The sequence below is a fragment of the Lichenostomus cassidix genome, chromosome 9 (genome assembly GCF_008360975.1).
Source record: "Lichenostomus cassidix isolate B80296 chromosome 9, HeHo_3.0, whole genome shotgun sequence".
Taxonomy (NCBI): domain Eukaryota; kingdom Metazoa; phylum Chordata; class Aves; order Passeriformes; family Meliphagidae; genus Lichenostomus; species Lichenostomus cassidix.
Window position 1 is genome coordinate 10,316,948 of NC_139490.1, and position 20,672 is coordinate 10,337,619.

At 46.7% G+C, this 20,672-nt stretch overlaps 1 long non-coding RNA gene across 2 annotated transcripts in view; it reads left to right on the forward strand.

Annotated features, from left to right (window-relative positions):
• Positions 1-825, forward strand: part of LOC146433253 (uncharacterized) — a 57,258-nt gene extending 56,433 nt beyond the window's left edge. For both annotated transcript variants that reach the window (XR_014854026.1, XR_014854025.1), the window contains one exon: positions 39-825. This is a non-coding gene — a long non-coding RNA (uncharacterized LOC146433253). The remainder of the gene's footprint in view (positions 1-38) is intronic.
• The last annotated feature ends 19,847 nt before the right edge of the window (positions 826-20,672 follow it).

Below are 20,672 nucleotides of genomic sequence, written 5' to 3' on the forward strand. Positions count from 1 at the left end.
AGGCTGATTTGGTCTATACTTATCTCTGTGTCTTCCAGGTCTTCTGCTGTTTCTGGGGTTGAGCAAGGAACATCCAGCTATCGAGTCAGTGCCCCATCTTGAATTTTTATATCTCCCTCTTCATCTCATAATGAACTATACACCTGGACGTGTGCCTCAGTGTGGTCAGTGCAATCAGCTGGGCACAGTGCTGAGCAAAGATTGTATCTCCTCTCTCTAGGAAGTCAGACCCTGCTGAGAGCTACAATCAATTGCATAGAAAATCCCCAAATATTCTAGTGTCTCCTTTTCCCAAGCATGAGACCACGATGTCACCTGTTGTGCTGAGAGTAAGTTGGGTGCCTTAGTGAAGAAAAGCCCACTGCACCAGGCTTTGAAAAAGAGGAGAATTTTTAAGTGCCTTTTAAGTGTGTGGCTGGGGGCCTGCTAGCTATGCTCCAGTTCTGGGTTGCTTCCAGATCCTGGTGACAGGCCTGGCATTCAGCAGGAGCTCTAGCAGGCAGTCCATCAGAGCAGCAGTGTATAAATCAGGGGATGGATGCAAGAAGTCATTGGGGTGAGGAGCTGGCTTTAGGAGTATGTTTGCAAACATCTGAAACCTGTCCACTGTCTGAGATGTTAAGCCATTTTCTGAGCTTCTCATCATTGTGTTGTGCTCTGTCTTTCCATCATGTTTGTATAAAGCACAAGCCTTTGGGGTAGAACTTTTCTGCCTTTGACACTCCCAGCCCATTCTTGCAAGTTTATATTTGTTGTTGTTGTTGAGTAATCAGTAATAAATAATGTTTTGCTCAAGACTCTTAAAATGGGCAGGTGAACCTCAAAGCATCTCTGAGTTGTCTGTACCATGAGGGCCATTGATCCTGATTTAGGATTAGGTGCAGCACTGACATCCCAGGGCATTTTGGAGTGAGACCAGAAAACCAATAATTTGTGCTGTATTGTATTTAGGGGGTTGTAGCATTCCCTAACAGAAATCCTGCACACCTGGATGTAGACAAATTAATAAAGTCCTGAACAGACTAAAAGAAAATACCTCCTCCATCCAAAAAATCTGTGTAGGAAAGGAGATTTTTGCCTTGTGCCTCCTGCTTTGGATTAGAGTTGAACAAGCAATTTCCTTCTAAAGAAAAAGTGTTTCTGTAAGTGGCAGAAGAAAAATATTGCAGAGAAAAAACCTAGCCCTTGAATTCCAAAAATATTGTCCCCTTTCAAAGTAAGATTTATATGCTAGAAGACAATCTCTCTTACAGAGTTTTTCCTGTGACTTGGAGTCCAGTCACTGGAAACAAGCATAGACTTTAAAAATATATTGGAAGAGCAGCTTGGACACAGGGAAAGGAATGACCCAGAGTCCTAAAAAACAGAGAAGCTTTTCAGTAGCTTGGGGCTTGGAACAAGAAGCTGAAAGTTATGTAACACCAGTAAAATTTGGGGCATTCTTGTTACCTAAAAAATAACCATTCTTGGCTTCTCACATTAGTATCTCTGCTTAGGGATTACGTTAACTGTTTTGTGGGGAGGCTGGATGGAAATCTGCAGCTGTGGTGGTGAGTTTTCTTCAATGTGTAAAGGGTCAGGGTGAGTGAGTGGTTGGGTTATTTGAGGGCTGGTGATACTCTTTGTCTGGGATCCAGACAAGCCTTCCTGTTGAGAAACACTGTCCTACTTCTTCAGTGCAAGACAAACAACAGGTCCTGCTCTAGCAGGACAGTGGAAGCAGTAAACTCTTTCCAGTTAATGCTACAAGCATGAAGTGGCTTCTGGGGTTATCAAAGCAGAGGTAACTCAGCTCCTTTCTTGCTTTCTCTCTCTTGTTCCTTGGTTTTATTAAGGTGGTTTTGGTTCTTGCAAAATTCTAAGAGATGTTGTGTGGGCTTTTTGCAAGGAAAAGGTTTGATTTTGTTGTCACATTGTAGATCCTGAGGATGAAGAATGCCCTGGTCAGAGCTGAGGATGCCCATGTGGACCAAGGAGGTGGAAACAATGGGCACCACTAGTGGTATTCAAGGACAAAACTTCATCTTCAGCATGAGTGGAAAGTATGTGGGAACGCTTCATAGCTTTTCCTAAAACAAAACAAAAATCTAAAAAAATTGCCCCCACTTCAGAACAAACAAATAAACAAACAAACAAAAACCCAAAACCACAAAACCCCCAAACAACCCCCCCAAAAAAAACAAAACCAAAAAAATAACCCAGCAAAAAAGCCCCAACCAAACAGAGGCATATGTGTTTCATTTAAGAAAATAACAAGCCCAGGTTAAAAAATATACATATCTTTGCAATAGAATAGAGCAAGGTCTTGTTTGCTATGCAATATGGCAGCCCAGCAATGCAAGGCAATGACTTTGCTGCTTTGGTGAGCTGGTAAGGTCTCAGCTATGCTCTGAGAGCACTCTGCTTTGTCCCTTAGGAAGCACTGTCTAGTAAATGGGGAAAGAGGTGCAGAAGGTGTTTTGTGACACCTTTGAAATTGATAACTTGTGGCTGTAAGTTGAGCTGCTTTTTGCAATTCTGTCCAGGTTGTCATGGGACTGCTTAAGAAACCCCAAAATGCCACAGTACCACCAGTGGCCCTCCCTTTGTTCCACCACAGATGTCCTGCTCAGGGGAAAAACCAGAGGGATAGTGCCTTTGGTGGCTTTTGGTTTTATTCCTTCTTTTCATTTTATTCTTTAGGTATTCAGACAGGATAGTCTTTTTGTCTCCTGTCCCTTACAGACCCTTATGAATGTTCAAAGGGGTCCCCAGACTGTCCATATAAGAGCATGTGTGTGCATAGAGCTCATCTATGATGACTACATGAGCTATTATATGTACATTTCATAATTGTATCACATGCCTAGTTTTCTCTGTGTGAAAAGCACAGAGGTACCTATCAACAGATATAAATGCCTACTAAAATGCTGTGATGTGGTAGAAGGGCTCTTAGCAGGAGATGTGTGGGAAGTAATCTTTGTTATGGCTGTACCAACCTTAACTAGCCTAACTGTGATGATCCCAAGCTGTAGAAACCTTTGTACCACACAGTATTTTCCAGTTAATTATATATATTTGTGCATCTGGGTGTGTATGTGTGGACAAGTGAGATCATCCATTCCTGTGAGAGTTTTTTTATCCTATCCAGTACATTTTTCCTCTCTTCAGCTCTTTTCCAGGAGCTCAACAACAACAATAGGGCCAAGAGCCTTCCCTCTCATCTGGTGTCTGCAGCCCAGTGTCTGCACTGGGGTGTGGGCTCTCCAAGTCAACTCCAAGGACTGGTCCAGCTTGAGTCTGCTGCATTTCCAAGCTCAGATAGCATGGGATGTTTTCAGGCCAGCCTGGCTGCTGGCCAGGTTCTTGCCAGAACTGGGAAATGAGAACCAGAAAAACAAATTTTTGTTTTTTACTTTGTATGTGTCTGAATAGGAGAGAAAAATAACAGAAAAACTCTAGATTTTGAGCCATCTGGCATCCCTTAGTGATGTGCAATCAAGGGCCTAGCTCACCTTTAATTCAAACAGGTTTGTTCTATAGTTGTATTTGAAAAATTCTATTTTAATTCTTGCTTGGAAGTCTAGGAGTTAGTTTTGGTTGCTTTTTATAAGGTGGGTTGGTCTGTGTAGGGTTTTTTCCTTTTGAAAATGGCACTATTATTTTCTCCTTCCCGTATTTTCTTGGATCAGAAGGTTCACTGAGATGCCAAGCTGTGGCTGGCTACAGCTTGAGCACATCTTGTAACAATGCAGGCCACGACATGCCAGAGTGATGGAGCGTGGCATGTACAGTCCAGGAGAGATGTGACAGATTAACACTGCTGATAATGTTCACCACTCCGGATCTTCCACTAAAATCCCCTTCTTCCAGGTAGTTTAACTCTTGAGACACTGATATTATGAGCACCTGAAGAAAACAGATGCCTACAGACAACCACCATCAGAGCAATGTTTCTTAATTGTAGAGCTGGGCAACAGTAGAAATGTGAGTTACCCTTTCCTAGCAAGGGGACCATAATTTCTGCCCAGTTTCTGTGTAATTTCAGGAACAGGCTGGGATCTGCATCCTGTTCTGCTTCCACAAGGAGTATGAGAAATGCTGAGCAGCACCACCATAGCATGTTGTTCTTCAACATAAGGTGTGACAGCCCCAAAAGGCATCCCTCTGCCCTTGGTCAGAAAGAGAATTTCACAAATCATAAGTGAAACTTGATGAATTTTGCTTGGCATAATCCAAAGATGGAAAAGAAAGGACATTACCAGAAGCAGTCTGAATTCAGAAAACTGTTTTTCTGGAAAAGAAGGAAGGAAACACTTGCTAATTTCTCATTTTTCCCTACCTTGTCAATAGAGACACTAGTAGAGGGAAACTAGAACCCAGTTTGTCATTTGCAAGAATTTATTAATACATATGATTATTTATTCTTATGAAACAGAATCTCCACAATAATTTCTAGCCATTTCTACTTACCTTCTTAAATATCTAATTGTGTCCATTTCTATGGCATTGGCTGCTACACATAGTCCATCCATCCTTACATCTGTGCTGGAGAGCAAAGCTACTAAAAGATAAGATCAGTTATTACACAGATTTCCTGCACCTTATCCGTTGTGTTGTACCCAGCCACATGCATGCCCTCAGCCAGCAGCCTTCAAAAGAAAGCCTGTTCCACATTCAGCAAGGACCTAGCCACCTCCTCTGGTCCCAGGACAAGAGATGGAGAAAGGGAAGTTTCCTTATTGTAAGTGGTGTTCTCTAAAATTACACCCTCGCTCACCTTGCGGTAACTTGCTCGTGTAGTCATGGCCTTAAGGCTTTTCTTTAGTATCCATGGCCACGACATCTAAGCATTTTTATGGTACAGCACACACTAAACATTAATTTCAAATTATTGAGGGTATTTTCATGACTCAACAACTTTCTAATGACTATGTACCTTGTTAAAGTCTTGCAGCTCTTTAATAACAAAGTTTTCCCTGATCCCTTGGCATTCAAGCACTCAGTATAACTGAAAAGAAATGCATAGCTGAAGTGGTTTTTTTAGGACACTCGATTTAAAGTGAGCCCAAAGCAGCAAAGGGCTCTTTGAACATCTCCAGAGTGGACACTCCCAGAGCTGTCTGTATACAGTTTGAATTAATTATTCCCTTCATGGAAATTGTACAAAATGTCCCTCAGGCTCTTTTTGACTGCCTTGCTGCCCTTTTGTGATAATCCCTTGCTATCCACTGGGCTTTCTGTGGTCCTAAACTTAACATAGAAAGCTATTTTTATCTAGGGGCTAGGGTGTGAATAAATGCAGGGAATGTCTCTCAACATGACTTTGTGTTTGTGAGCCTTTCTCCAGCTTGATTAGAAATGCTCAAACTTTCTTGCAAGCTGCCTTTGAGCATCCTCCTGTGACATATCTGCAGTCAGAAGGATTTCTTTTCCCCTGGGTCACGCAAATCAGCAAGCAGCCAGGAGCAAAAGGGAAGCTTGGAGACAGACTGGAGGCACAGGAGATCTATCCTCTGGTCTCTGCTCTTCAGTTCACCGCATAAAATGGCCTTGGACAAGTCTCCTTGACACCACTGGGTAATGCAGGTGTGACAGAGCCATGCTGTCTGCCTTTGCTGGGCTCAGCTCAACCCCTTTGGCTGGGGTTTCAAAAGCACCTCAGGGAGATGTGTTCCCAGCTCTCCATTAATTTTAAATGGGGACACATGTGCCTCTAGGGATCCTGAAAAACCCAGCCCTTAATGTTCTATGGAAAGGGTATAAAGGGCCAGAGGAAAGAAGGGTTTTCTTCTGATGGTTCACATCATTTGTTGTGATGAGTCCTTAGGATGGGGGAAATTCAGTGAAGCATTGCAAAGATCCTCTGCAACAACCTCCTGTCCTTAATGACCATCAGCAGAGAGAGCACAGTGCACAACTGCTTTGCACCCAAATGCCAGTTCATTCAGGCAGCAGCCAGCAGCAGGTTACCTGCTTTGAAAGAGCCTCACTGAGCTCCTCCTGGCAGCTGGGCTGCTTCTGAGGATTTGAAAGGTGTGCAGCTCTAGTTGTTTCATCATTTAAACACTGGTTGAGAAATAACTTCTGCTAGACTTATTAAAAAAACAACCAAACAAAACGACCAAAACAAAAACCAAGCACCAAAGCCAATAAACCAATGTAACCAGCTTGGGACCCAGCCATGGCAGAGCTGCTGTTTGGGGTGAGTCAGGTATGTGTCCTTGGGCACTGCCAGCTGTGCCCCAGCTGTGCTGGAGACCACACTGGCAGGTTTGCTGGCTCAGGTCTCCATATTTCCTTGTACCTGCCTGGTTCAAGGCTTGCACAGGGGTCCTACAGAGACCCACCACAAGCTAGGCTGGGATAAAGCCTGGCTTAGAGCCAACATCAGCTAGCTTGTGAGAGGGACAAAAACACCTCCAGGCAGCAGTAGCCCAAGAACTGCATGGGATCCTACACACATTCTGTGGGCTCTGCTGTGACATAGAAATGGTGGTCTCAGATGTTCTGGGCCCATGAGAGATCTGGCCGGTCAGTTTGGGTCACAGGTAACATGACCAGCATTCTGTCAAGCCATCATCCTTCTTATTTCAATGTAAACACTTCCCACCTGTCCCAAATATGCGTGCCATTCTCCAAGACTCTCCAGCATTGCTTGCATTTGCAGAACTTTATTCCCTGCTCCCGCTCCCTGTGCAGCATCTGTTCCCATCACAGCTGTGGCCACCCTGTCCTGGCTGCTGACACCCTGGCCCCCCCTTCCCCTCCAAACCACCTCCCCTTCCAAGATCAAAATACTCTGTTTTTATTTATTTACCCTGCAGCTGTCAGTGTTGTGTCTGGGTCACTGCACTGCAACGTGGACAGACACAGGACACACGATATGTGGAAAATCCTTAAAACTGCAATCCTGGTAGTAACCAACATACATACCATCAACAAATATATCCCTTGGCCCCTTGAACATTTGAAAACAACAGGTCCAGGTGATGGAACAAATTACGTTGGAGGCTGGTACTAGATCCTGGTCCAAACCAGAGCTGCATTTGCCCGTGGTTGGGGAGAAGAGGCAGGGCTGGAGAGAGAGGCTATCCCAGGGCTGCCCACCCCAATGGTTTGTGGCACTGCACAGAAATACACAAGGCAGAGATGTGGCTCTGAGATATCAGAGCTTTGGTGTCTCTCTGCCCCACATACCACTTTTTGAGATGAAGGGATACCCTGTCTCAGATGTCTCGAGGTGGAAGATGCTGTTGAGGAACAGGAAGCATCTTGGATGGTGTATGGTGGCAAGGAAAGACAGAGCCTGGAATTAATTTGATTTTCTTCTGTTTGCTGATTTCAAGCTCAGTATCCAGACCCTGGCTTTGGAAGTGAAGCCCCAGCCCTGTTCAGCCACCTTATAAAGACGGGCTGGTAGATGGGCTCACCAGTGAACTCTCATTCCTACATCAGTGCTTAGGGAGCTAAGTTAACATTCCTGCAAGCTCCAGCTATTGCAGTACCCAACACCCTGCGGCCCTGCATGCAGAATATTTAGTTGATCTCTGGGAGGCTGTTGTGTCGTCATGGCCACTGGGAACCAGGGATGGATCACCTGGCTCAGGGCTACTGTGTGTCAGCAGCAATCGATTTTTTCAGTATGTAAGATCCTATTTTATAGGCAACCACTTTGTATCCTCTACCCCACCAAAATGCAAATGCCTTCTAAAAAATAGCTATAGGCTGCCCACTGCTTAGAGACACTCAGCCAAGTTACAGCCACACCATTACAGGACTGTGGTTTCCTGAGCACGGGGAGCTGGGTGCAGCTGAAGGCAGCATTCCCTGCAAACCCAGGTGTTCACTCCCGCTGGCAGCTGGGAGTCAGGCTGAGGTAGGACACACACCACAGCACTTGGGTGTGTGGCTGGAAGCCAGGTCTTCTTCAGCTGCCAGCCAGTGCCCCAGGCAGTGCTCAGGGCCACAGGCACTGCTCTTTCCTCTGTACCTCCTCAGGGTACAGGAAGAAAGGGACATCATTCTCCCCATGTAGCACCAGGATGATGTTTATTAAGGCTGGCATGGAAAAAGGGATTATTTCCCCCTCTTTCTCCTTCCCTAAGAATAACCAGTTTTTAGACCTGTTTAAAATCAAAACAACAAGTAAACTAATACCCAATTGAGAAAGAGGCTGGTAGCAGCACTGTGGCCAGGTCACAGGTGCCCTTGGTCAACTTCCAATGTGCTGCATCACCTGCCTTTTCAGTGGTACCTTCCCAAGTGCTGGAAGGCAATGAGCAGGTAGCTCAACAAGAACTTTGCTGGAACCTCTCTCTCCAACTGCCAGGACATGCTTTTGGGAAAGGGGATGGAGATGAGCAGGTAGGCTATGGCAAATGGCTCCAGGAAAATGTCACAGAAGCTGCAGGATGCCTGGAATCTGGCATTTGCTATGGGAGTACAATTGGGAGCTTGAATTAAAGTGTGTATTCAGTGTTGTCACACTGCTCTCTCTTCAGCCAGGGGGGATGTGCAGGACCCTGGGGGATGCAAAAGCGCTGGTAGAACAGAACCTGTGTCACACCCTTACAGCCATGCACCCCTCAATCTCTCCACCTAATGCAGCCTATTGAGAATCACAGCCATGTCCTCCCTCCTCTGCCTTTGCCCTCCCAGCCTTCCAGATGTGCCTCCTTCTTACATTGTGGGACAGTGAGCAGAAAGACCTGCAGATGATGAGAGGTGGAAGAGAGAAGATAACTCTTTTTCTGGCAACTTGACTCCTTTGCCACCTTTCCTGTTGGTTCTTTTCCCAAAAGCATCCTTTGAGAGTATATAACCCCTTCCAAAAGGTGCAGGAGGCTGAGATCTACATTGATATTTATCTATATTGTTCTAAAGTGTATGTAAGTGATGAAAACAGCTACTGACAGCCTAGCAGGTTAGGCAGAAATAGATTGCCTGGAATTACAGGTTCACATCCCAGCAGTAAAATTTCCAGTCCTTGAGATGCAGCTAAACTTGTAGCCAGGAGCTTGCTGGGTGTTCAGAGATTGACGTTAATGACATGCTATGCAAAAGAATCTCTTCTGGGACAGAATCTCATTGCCCCCAGTGCAGCACACACACTTCTTGCTGCCTTCCACCCCAGAAGTGGCTGCATGTCTGATTCTGGCCATGCATACAGCAGTTTGTGAAGCATGCCAAGACTCCCCAGCATGCAAGGCATTACAGAAATGTAAGACAGGATCTGAGCTATGACAAGCAGAGTGCATGGCATCATATTGCACTGTGCAGCAGGGGAAATAGGGATGCAAAATATGTTCTTGAGCTGAATAAGCCATTTCAGCTAAGTAAGGACTGAGGTGTACTTTTGTCTCCAAATTTAAACCAAAATTATATCATAATGTTTCTCATATTGGTCTGTCACAGTTAACTCACAAAATTACCCCACCTCCATTGCCACCAGCTATTTTCTAGTGTAGGAGTTTAATTTATCATTCCAATCACTGTAAAACACCCAAAAATTAGGGCAAAGCAAACAGGAAATCTTGTAGCTGGACTGTAGCAGGGTGAGTAATTTCAATACTCAGTGCACTGTACAACCTCCGACCCCAACGATTACTTTTCGTTTCTCTTTTGACCTCATGGGACTTTTTGTTAATTGAACTTGCTCTGTGAGAAAGCATTTCAGATGTGAACATTTTTCTAGGTCTTCTTGCTGCTTCATGATTTGTGGTTAGCTTGGTGCTGGAGAAACCCAGCAAAAATCTCTCTGGTTAGCCCAGTGAAATCTAATCTAGTCCAGCTGCAGCCCCTGAGCAACCAATTGCAACATCTAAAGATTTTTCAGGCCAAGTAGCACCTCATCACATTCAGTCACCATTTCCACCTGGAGCAAAGGGAAGGGGGGAGTTCCAGCAAGAGGTGGATGATGTGTTTGGGTTTAGAGTGCATCCATGGGGGGAGAGACCCTGAATGCAGAGCAGGCAGAGCCACTATCCCTGCTCTTAAACTGGAGCTGCAAGTAGAGTTAGCCAGAGAGCCTGAAGAGAGCCTGAACATCCCTTACTGGTTATAGTGGTGAGTTTGTGGAGCCTCATGCCTGCAGGGACTGTTCAGGAATATCTGCAATCTGTTTCTCTCTGCTGTGGGACAGGCTGGTGGGTGCAGTTGGAAGGGCTTGTGGAGGGTGATGGCTTTCCTGTGCTCTTCAGGGTGTCTGTGGCTCCTGAAAACCAAGCAGCCAGCAGCACCAGTGTGCACCAGCATCTCAGCTCCTATCAGACTCACCAACATAGGTAGCACTGGGTGTGCAGATAGGACAGCTGGCTTTGTGTGTAGCAGTAACCCAAGAGTTCACACCACTTCTCAGGAAGGATTTGCTGAGCTCTCTGTTATGTGTGTGGCTCTAGACAGCTCAGAGCTGCTTTGGCCCCACATGTATCAGCTGTGCTCAATGCCTAGAGTTGTTTGAGGATGTTTGATTGTCAAAACATTTTGGTGTCAAGAGCCTCTCCACACCCTCTGGTGCGATGTGATCCCTGGCTAACAGGGACTAAGAGCAGGACTGCTTGGGAGGCCATCCCAGTTCTATTTAGACCTGCACAGAGAAAGGGTAAGAGACCACAGGGTCAAAACTGTATGGGATGTGACACTACCTGCAGGGGTGGGTGAGGTACTGGGTATGCAAGGTCTCAAGTAAAGGACAAGTATCTGAGCTCATTCATCTGCTGTGGTAAATGACTGAACTGAAGACAGCAGAGCCCAGACCTTCCTGTCTCACCAGGGCCTGATGTTCTTGCACATGACCAGAGAGGCTGTTTCTTGTTTTGGGGAATTTATTCCCCTCCACATTAGTTCTTTATGATCTTTGGTCTGGGCTTGCCCAGAAGCTTGGCCACAGGTTTAAGTCCCTGGTGCTCGACCATGGCTCAGTGAGCCAAGTTCAGCTGTTGCCGTGTTGGGGTTGGGAGCTGTTTAGCTCCTCATCTGCACCCCAGAGGAGGAGCTTGCGGTGGAGCAAAATCTGCTTCCGCACCCAATTCCTGGGATAGGATCAGCTGCACCATGCAGCCCACCCGAGGAACAAGTGGCAAAAGCTGGCATGTCTCGGGCCCTGTGCCCTGTCCTCTCCAGTATCTGGCGCTGCAAAGGGGCACAGGCAGCAGCTGCTGGCATTCCTGAGTGCCCAGCTCCATAACTAACCTGGCAATCTCCCTGCGGGTCCTCACTCTGTGCTCATTGGGTTATCACAGCCATCAGCAGCCCCAACGACTGGCAGCAGCACCAGGGTGACTCACCTGGCCTGGCCCTCCTCACACTAAATCTTGCTATCAAGATGATAATCTGCCGGTAATTTTTGCTCCAGCTGAGAGCTGTAGACCTGCTCTCACGCATCCTGTTCTCCCTGTAGGCAGAAAGCTTCCCCCCAAATTACCCCACCCTTGCTCAGTGTACCCACAGCCTCTGGCCACTCTCCAGTACATTGTCTGGTTTGGAAACCAAAAACCTCTGCCCTAGTACCTAATTTCAGGAATTAGGCTCTGGAGGCCAGTGAGGTGCCGTGGAGAGATTCAGGCAAGTGTGTTTTTTGTGGAGGTTGCAGTGCTGAGGCCATTCATCATTCAGGCAGGGAGGCGATGCCCACGCTGCCCTGCTGAGCACAGTTAATGCTGAGTTTCCTCCTGGCCCCGTTATGCCCAGGCAAGGACATGTCACATCATGGCACAGCAGTGGGAGAAGCCATCAGACCTTCAGCAGCTCCAGAGCACAGACCACAAGCTGTGAAGTGCAGATGGGCACTGCTGCCCTAGTAACAAGCACAGGTCATGACTGTGTGTACTGCTGACTTCTCTATTCCTCCTCTATTTACTTCCCTTTTCTTTCTCCCTTCTGTCTCTCCTCTGTGATATGTGATAAAGGGGCTTTGTTCAAAGAGGATGCTGTGCTGCAGGGCTGAGAACTGCCAGATCATTTCGTGCAGGACTGAACCACTGTCACTTCAGCCTGCCTGGGCACAGTAGAGGTGCTGAGGGAAACTTTCTGAAATCTGCAACTGATTTCCCTGGTCTGACTTTGGGGGTTGAGGTCTTTGTGAAAAAAGAGCCAGGAATACACATCTAGTTCCTAGTGCACAATCACTAGCATTTGAGAAAAAATAATTACAAATTAAATGGTTTTTTTGCTTCTCCTGATTCCTGTGAGGAGCTCCATGTTGAGCACCTGACTGATTTACCAGTTTGGAGGAGGGACCCTTTATGTCCTTGGAAAGAGAGTCTGAGACATCTCCTGTGCTGGAAAGTGAGCAGTGCTGAAGTTGTGCCCCCAGCCCCAAGCCCTGCAATGACACTTCCAGGGATGGTGTGAGTTCCCCTTTCTGCTGGAGGGAGGCAGAGACATCTCTGTGCCCAGAGGGGAGCCATTCCTTATCCATAGGGACAGCAAAGCTACCAGCAAAGCTCCAAGGTCTGACTGATGTTAGAAGAGCATCTTGGGGCTGGTTTAGAAGCTTCTGGTGTTTATCTGAGCTGGGATTGTGAGATTCCTTAATGATGTGTTTGTTTCACAGCTACTAGTAATATAGGAAAGTAAACATCCCCTTCACGTGTAAATCTACAGAGCAGGAGTAAAGATAAGGATGATGTGAATGATGTCTTCTTGCATATAACCTTCCTGTGGACCCCTTTGATGTAATTCACATTATTATTTATTTCAGGGTAACCAGTGTCCCACCTTGCCGTGGAGGTCAATGGAAGTTTATTTGTCAACTTCATGCACAGGATTTCAGCCCGTGTCTGTGATTAGCGATTAAATGAAATTCACAGCTTGGAATCATTTATCCAGCATATCCAATCAAACACAAACATCCTTTGTGCTTGAAAATGAATGAGGGCTGGAGGCAGCTAGCCTGAAGCAGAGGTTTGTGACAGATTAATGAGCTGAGAACAAGCTGCCACCTCCCACCCCCATCATCAGTGACTTTCCAGTCTGAGGAAAGGGACGCTGAGCTAGAGGTGAAGGATATACTCTGTGATAAGTGTTGCAGTGGGAGGTGAGAAATAAGAGCTCCCAGTGGAGGAGGAGGGGAAAAAAAGGCAAGCAGTGTCCTCTGTTAAGCAGGGTAGTGTAGACAGAGCAGCTGCCTGACAGGCTTCTGGCATGAGGGCCAGGGCAGGAGCAGCCCTGTGCTTGCAGCACCTGTTATTGAATGCTACCCGCAGGTACCAGGCCAGCACTGACCGTGATTTTCTGACTTTTTCCAGTCACGTGGGAAGGTAAGGGGCCTGAGAGATGAAAGGAGATGATGAAACAGCTGATGAGGTCTGCCCTGGGTGAGATGTAGTTATACCAATGCAGAAGAACTCATATACCAGAGGCTTTTTGGGCTTAAAGATGAAAATAAAGTCTGAGTTTGAATGTCACCATTCAGTGATTCTTAACTGGGAAATTCATGTTACTTAGCCTTTCCTTCCTTTCTCCTTTCGTATGCCAGTTCTAGAAGTGTGACAGAGGGTCCAGACTCTAGCAGTTACATGCTTCTCCTGGTGCAGAGTAGCTGCACCATCATCTGAACTGAGCTGTTGGGTCAGGGTGGGAGGGTGATGACTGGTTCAGCTGGGGAATGGCTGTGCATTAAACCAGGCCAGTCAGTCACTTGCACTTCTCTGCCCCCATCTCAGTGCTCATTAACATCAAAGTGAAATTCTAGTTCCGAGATTAGCAAAGAAAAGGTTGAAAGGGTGAAGTGTGTCTTGCCTGAAAGTGAAGAAGCCAGAAAGCAAAGCCAACATTTAACTGATGATTTTGAGTACACCTTATTTGTGATTGTGGAGAGTTTTTTTATAACTGGGGCAAACCACACTTCAGAGAGACGCTGTGATATGAGGCTTTTATAAATGATGAGCTGACACTGTATGCTGACACAACCAAACAAGATGAAAGGGCTGAGACCTTGGGTTGAGCTGGGAGCTTAGCGAGTGAAGGGTTTTTGAATTTGGTGCCACTCATGTGCTGTGGGTTTAACACAAGAACACTGAATTGGTGAGCAGCTGGCAGGAGAAGCTGCTACGAAAAGCAGAGCCAGGGGAGCCTGCTAGGTCTGCACCCTGACAGCACTGCATTTTGGGCTGTCTTCTAAAACCTCCTTTATCATCACATGCTGGGGGTCCACGACAGCATAAGGCAGGGGAAAAGCTGTGCTGATCCCATTGACTGGCTTGGGTCAGCATCTCCTGCCTGCAGGCTCAGATGGAAAAAGGTGGACTGAAGTTTTCTCTTCCTTCCAAAGACAGCGGACAAATAAAGCTGATTTTGTAATTTAAAGCAGCTTCTGGGGTGCTCTAATTATGCATCTTCGTGGTGCTACATCTGGAACTCCAAACCCACACAGTCTAAAATATAAGAGTAGCTCCTGCCTCTTGCTGCCTAGCAGATGTTCTGTCCTTTCACACCAGCCCTGCAGTGCTGCTCCTGAGTGGTGGCTCCACCCTGACTCCTGACTCCAAAGGGGGAGAAGGAGGCTCCCAAGGGACAGAACTTGGGGCCATCCTGTGCAGAGCCAGGAACTGGACTTTCATGATCCTTCTGAGTCCCTTCCACATCATGATATTCAATGATTCTATGAAGCTGCAGTACCAGCCACTGAATGGACTCTGGTAGCTGTGGGAAGCAGGCATCTCTCCTGCTCCCTTGAACCAGTTTCTGGAAGCACATCCCTGTGGCATGAAAAGAGCTTCATCACTGGAGCCCAAATCTTGCACACAGGCATGGAAGCAGTGCTGGCTCTCTTAAAGCACTGTCCCATCAGCTCTTTTGCAAGGAAATGTGAGAGATTTATTTTTAAGCCACATCTAATTAAAAAAAAATTCCAAAAGAAAGTGGTAAGGGGTATATTTTAGTGTGCACTAATGAACTGTAAAGGGTAGAGTCTAAATTTTTCAGATGAGCTGAAAAACTGATTCGAAGTTTCAGACTGTTTCGAAAGCAGTCCTGCAAAAAGCAAATACACATCACAAAAATCTCTCTGATTTCTAGGTTGTTTCCTATGTGTTGGTGCTAAACCAGAATCTCCTTGAGATGAGAATCTTTTCTTCTCATCCTGCCTGCACCCCACACTGCCTTCTAACCGCTGACAGTGGGTAAAAATATTCATGTTTCAGTCCAGTACCTTTATATGCTTCTCACACTGGAGGGTTTTTTCCATTCCCCTGGGGTTGGGCAGGCCACGATTATCACTCTAATAGAGTTAATTAAGAACCTTGAGGCCCTGACGTTTTGTTTTCTTTGGGACCAGACCTATGGTCTCTGAGCTACCTGCTCTGCCCTATCCTTTTCCCTGGAAAAACAGCCAGGCAAAATCTTGCAAACTGCTCTTCAGGAGCTGCGTGCACCCTCTGGCCTCAGCTGGTGCTACAGGATCAGATGTACATCTCCTCTCTCTTGGCTAAGGTAAACTCCCTGGAAAGGGACAATGTGTGCTGATCCTTAACTGAGAATTGGACAATAGCTCAAAGAAATAAAAATTACCCCAGGAAGTGAACCAGCAAGACAAGACATGTCCCCAAAAAGTCCATGCCCAGGATGGGTTTGCTGCTGGCAGAGCAGCAGTCTGCTCAGAGAGCAGGTGAAGGCCATCAGCTGGGGGCTGTACTCACTTATCCTTAGCTCCTGGGAGAACCAAATTCCCCCAAAGGGAGCTTTTTCCCCTTGCCACAGCCTCAGTCAGCTCAATGGAAATTCTCTGAGAGCAGGTAAGGACTTTTTTTTAATAAATCCAGGAGCATAGGGTCACTCCCAAAAGTGGAATAAAATAATGAAGGGCTTTCATGTGGGAATTTTGCTGTCCTCTGGAGAGTTACAGAGATCAAAGACTTAAAACTGTGGCTAATTGCAGGTGAGGTTACTCCTGTGAAACAATTAGCTCATGTGTGCACGTGTGAAAATGGAAAGGGTGCATTGCTAGCAAACTGAACTGTGTGCTATGAAACTCCCTCAGTTTTAGGGAATATTAACTATTCTCTTGCTGGGTTATGATCCTTCTAAGTGACCAGTTTGAGTCCACAAGGTCTTAGTGCCCCACTGGCTCTGTCCCCTTGTAACTGAAACACGAGTCCAAATAGCATGCACAGGACTTAAATGATGGGGAGAAATCTAGGGGGAAAACTAGTGTGGTGTTCTGAAGACAAGACCATGTCCTTCAGCTTGTGAAAACTGTTGATACAGCAAAGAGGAAAATGCAGATTTGAAAGACAGAATTTGGGCTCCTGAAGCATTTGTCTCAAATCTGTTCAGTAACTTGGTGGATGAGAGTAAACTGTGACTATAATTTGAAACGGTCAAACATACAAAACCAGGGTGAGAACAGACAGTTTTACATCAAACTGAAGGCCCCCAAGGAGGGCTCTGAGCTGGACAGTCAACCCTGGCTTGTTTACTGCTTCTGTGGAAACTATGATGAAGAGTAGAAAAAAAATGTCCTTAAGAGTAGTGTGGAGGGGCTTCAAAGGGAGGGAGTTGAGCTGGTAACTGAACAACAAAATGGCCTTGGGAATTCATGTCTGAGAAACTTGAGTATGGAAAAGATGAGCAGAGCTGAACAGGCACAGCCCTTGGATGCAGGGTAGCCAATGTTCAGGAGACAAGGCCTGGAGCTGGCTCTGTGGTGAACCCAGTCTGGTCAGAGGAACAAATCAAACATGACCAGTGAGGGGTAGAAACCAAGACCTGATGTTTTCACAAGGGTAATGCCTTGATCTGGGGTCTTGTGTTTCTACCTCAAGTAGAGGAGAGGCTGAAAAGGCCACGGAGAAGGGACAAGGAACTGGAAGGAAAGGGAGTTGTTCTGTGTCAAAACAAATTGAAAGGCTTTTATGACAGCTTTAAAGATAGTACAGAGAATTGCAAAGAAGTGATGAAATGAAAATAACAAGGAAAGTACACCTATTTTCCCTTTCCTCCTGTTTCATATGAGAGAGATGCTCAGTGAAGAGGTTAACAACAAGAATCTTTTCAACAAGCTTGAAAGTAACCAAAGGGAAGTCTTCTATCAGCTTGCTAGGCAGTTGATTGTTTTTTTCTTTTTGCTAATATCGGTGAACTCTGCTGACTGACAAACTGTGGAAAGGCTACTGACATGCAGCTGAGCCTGGGGGGCCTAAAGGCTTGTAAGAGGGGCACCAGTCACATTGTGTATTCATTTGAGCTCTTTGTTCAGAGACGGGAAGCAAAAACCTGTATCCTTGTTCCCTCCTGGGCTTTTGAGGTTCTACTTTCCATCCTTGCAAAGTCGGAGGCAAGACACCTGTCCTCTGAGCTTTGGAACATGGCTGTGGCTGCCACTTAACCCCTCTTTTCACAACAGGTATCTCCTCTCCTCCCTGCACCAATGGCCTAATTGCATGCATGCATGTTGACACAGGGTGGAAAGAAGAAAAGTCTTTAGTTAAGCAATTAGTTGCTGCCATTGCAGGCCCTGCCACAAGATAATTGGGCACCATTAAGTAATGCTTGGTTCTGAAATGTAGCAATTATCTTGGTAATTGCAAGGACGTTCCTTGAATTCTAACCCATTTTTATTGACGTGTTGAGTGTTTCTGCTGCCATCTAAGCTGCTGGATTGCCTGGCGTGAGACAGCAGGGAGAAGAAAGGAAGGAAGCATGTTCTCTGGGAGACCCTGCCAAGAGTGATAGTTTGGTGGCGCTTTCCACGTTGCAAGCACCTGATATTGAGCTGGCATCACCCTGCTCTGGTCAAGACCTCCCACCCCCAGCAGGCAGATCTTCCCCTTCCTAAGACCAAAGCAGAGCTGGCGTGGTGGAGCCCTGGGCTAGCGTTTGACCTTGCCAGGTCTCTGTCTCCCTTCAGATGCGCAAGTCATTCTCGCGGAGCTCCAAGATCGCTCCTGGTCGCGGAGGTTCGCGGCGCAGGGCTCTCCTGCGGCAGGAGTGGAGCTCCGAGCTCCGAGGGCAGGGCGCTGGCCACTAGAGGGTAGCACAATTAAAAGCAAAAGGCTCATTTCTCGGCGAGGATCCGGCTGTGCCGGGGACGCACTGCAGGGATGGTCAGAGCTCTGCAAGCCCCGTGGGCACACGGTGCCTCCGGGTTCCTGCTGCCTGCTCGGTGCGGCGGTGCAGAAGCAGAGCAAACTCATTGCCAGGAGAGGACTTGCCACGGTGGATGAGGAGCACATGGCAGCAGCGGCAGAGCAGGGCTCCAGTGCTGCTGCTCCTCTTCCAGGCCACCATCCTCATTGCTCTCTCTTCACCAGAGTCCAGGATCCCAAAGGAGCCTTTTGGCTTGGCTCTGTTGTTGGTTTAATGTATTTTCTTGGTCCATGGCTCTGCCCCCAAGCTCAGAGATGGGATACCACCATGCCAGCAGGACAATACCAAGGTCTTTCTATATTTTCTTGGTTTAAAAATAAAGAGTACGTACTGATCTTCTCTTGGCCTTTGCTGGCATGTACAAAGTGCCATGCACACTAGATGAGAATGCAAACGGCTTTTAGAATCACACTATTGTATGAATGGAGATAAATTAGTGTTGGGTCACAGAAGAAGAAAGGTTTTAATTTTAAAGCGTGCCTCTGGAGCCAAAGGTCAGAGGGGAACCATCCTCCCTTGAACAAAATCCCCACCACAACACTGTATTAACATGATACTTAAAAATGCAGCTGCGCTCTCGGGTTAAAGTCCTGGCTCTGCAGAGAGCACACTCGGGCAGGATCAGTTTCAAGGATGGAGAAATGTGGTGTCTGACGCACACTAAAATGTCTGTGTCCTGATCCTCTGTGCAGCCATGCATCAAGCACGTCTTGAAGCGTGGGCTCTGCCAGCTGCCAGCACGCGCCAGGCACAGGGGGTTAGTTATGATGGTAATGTAGTTAATTGGGGGGATGGAGAAGTCTGTGAAGGAGAAGGCAAATGCTTTCCTTAAAGTCGTGTGGCTCATTAGAGCAATTGCATAGCACTGGCAGTGTGAAAGAGCTTTTTCTCTTCAAGGGTATTCGTAGTATGCCAAGAAGCCTTGTTGCTTCATGGGGGTCACGATGATGTTTCCTTGCTGTGTCTCAGGCAGCATCAGGCCATGAGCAGGTGCATTGCAATAGCACAGTGCAGTGTTATGACACTGCTGTGAAAGAATCCAAGTGACTCAAGGTAGAAGTGTCTCATTGCGTAGAAAATTACCAACTTGAAATTGATCCTCACTAGCTGCAGGACATCACTGCTGTGGTAGCAAGACATAAGAGCACACAGTGCTTGTTTAACTGTGAATATGCTCTTGTAACTCATGGGACAAACTGTGGTCTTTTGCTGTGTCTGCCCATTTTAAACCAAAATAGTTATTCACCACATTGAGACCCATCAGGTTAATGCACCTTCAAAGGTCATTGCTGGTCAGCTGACACCAAGGAAAGCTTAATCTGTTTTTCCCAGAGTGCTCTAAATGTGAAGTGACTCCTTGCCCATTCACACCCACCCACACCAGTTAACCTCCAAGAATCCTTGCAGTATTTCCCTTTTTGGATGGGTTTTACACCATTCTGGTCTCAGATACATAATCCCCATGGAGCAGTGGGAGAGGTCACGTTCAGCCTCTACCTTGTGGTTTTACAGACTGCTATGTGACCTGGAGTTCTTGATTTAGTGCTTTGGAGAAGAATATGTGTGTGTTTGTGTGTGTGTGCAACATTATAGTCATGTCTACAGTGAGTGTCAGTGCCTTCTGAGGTAGAAGAAAGTTGTCATTCCTAAAGATGTGGGCAAGGAGGCAATGGACCTGGAATGTACAAACTCCTAGAAAACTGAGCAGCACATTTATCCTGTGCCTTCCCCAGTAGCCTCCAGCTTCCCTGTGGCTCTTGCTGCATTGCTCTGGGCTGGTACTACGTGGGCAGGATTGCCCAGGGGCGGCCAGCAAAGACTAGGAAGCTCTGGAGTACTTTGCTGAAGGAAATGAACATTCACCAGCTGGAAGCATGGGTGTGAACCATTCCTCTGGGATCTTAGAAGCACGAGCAAGCACAGTGGTGTGTTGAGCTGTGCATGTTGGCTTTATCCTTGTTACCTTAGGGAACAAACAAGTCTCTCCTTAGCCCTGGGGTGGCCTGGCCTGGGCTCTGCACTCAGCGTGGCACACACTGCTTCCCTGGCCTGACCCTGACCCTGGAGCGCAACGGGAGGAAGATGACTGGGAGGGGGAGAGCACTGGGGCTATTTTTGCTCCCGTATCACTATCTAGTTAGACTCCAAGATGCTGTCCTTCACTGCTGTCTGCTGCCTCGCTGCTCTGTGACTCTCAAGTGTTTATCATTGACAGGCTGTGAGCAGATGGACTGGCAAGAAGAGATAAATTTGACCCAAGAAGATGTCATTTGAGGAACAGCTGAGGCTAGTGTTTCACCAGATGTCCCAGCTTTAACCCATTAGCAACTTCAAGGAACTCAGCATTGTCAGTGGCTTAAACACGCTCCATTACCATGCAGGCAGGGCACAAAGGCTATTGTTACAATTTGCACAATAAGCAGATATTCCAGGTTTTTCCAAGGTGGCTGCCATGAACTCGAGCCAAATAGCAGCATGCAGTAGTGATGTGTACCATGGTTAATGGCTTCCACTGCCAGCTTGGCTCAAACAGCTAGAGTTAGCCAAAATGTTACCCATTTAGCGCTAAATGAGTCTGTCGATACATGGAACAGCAGATACCA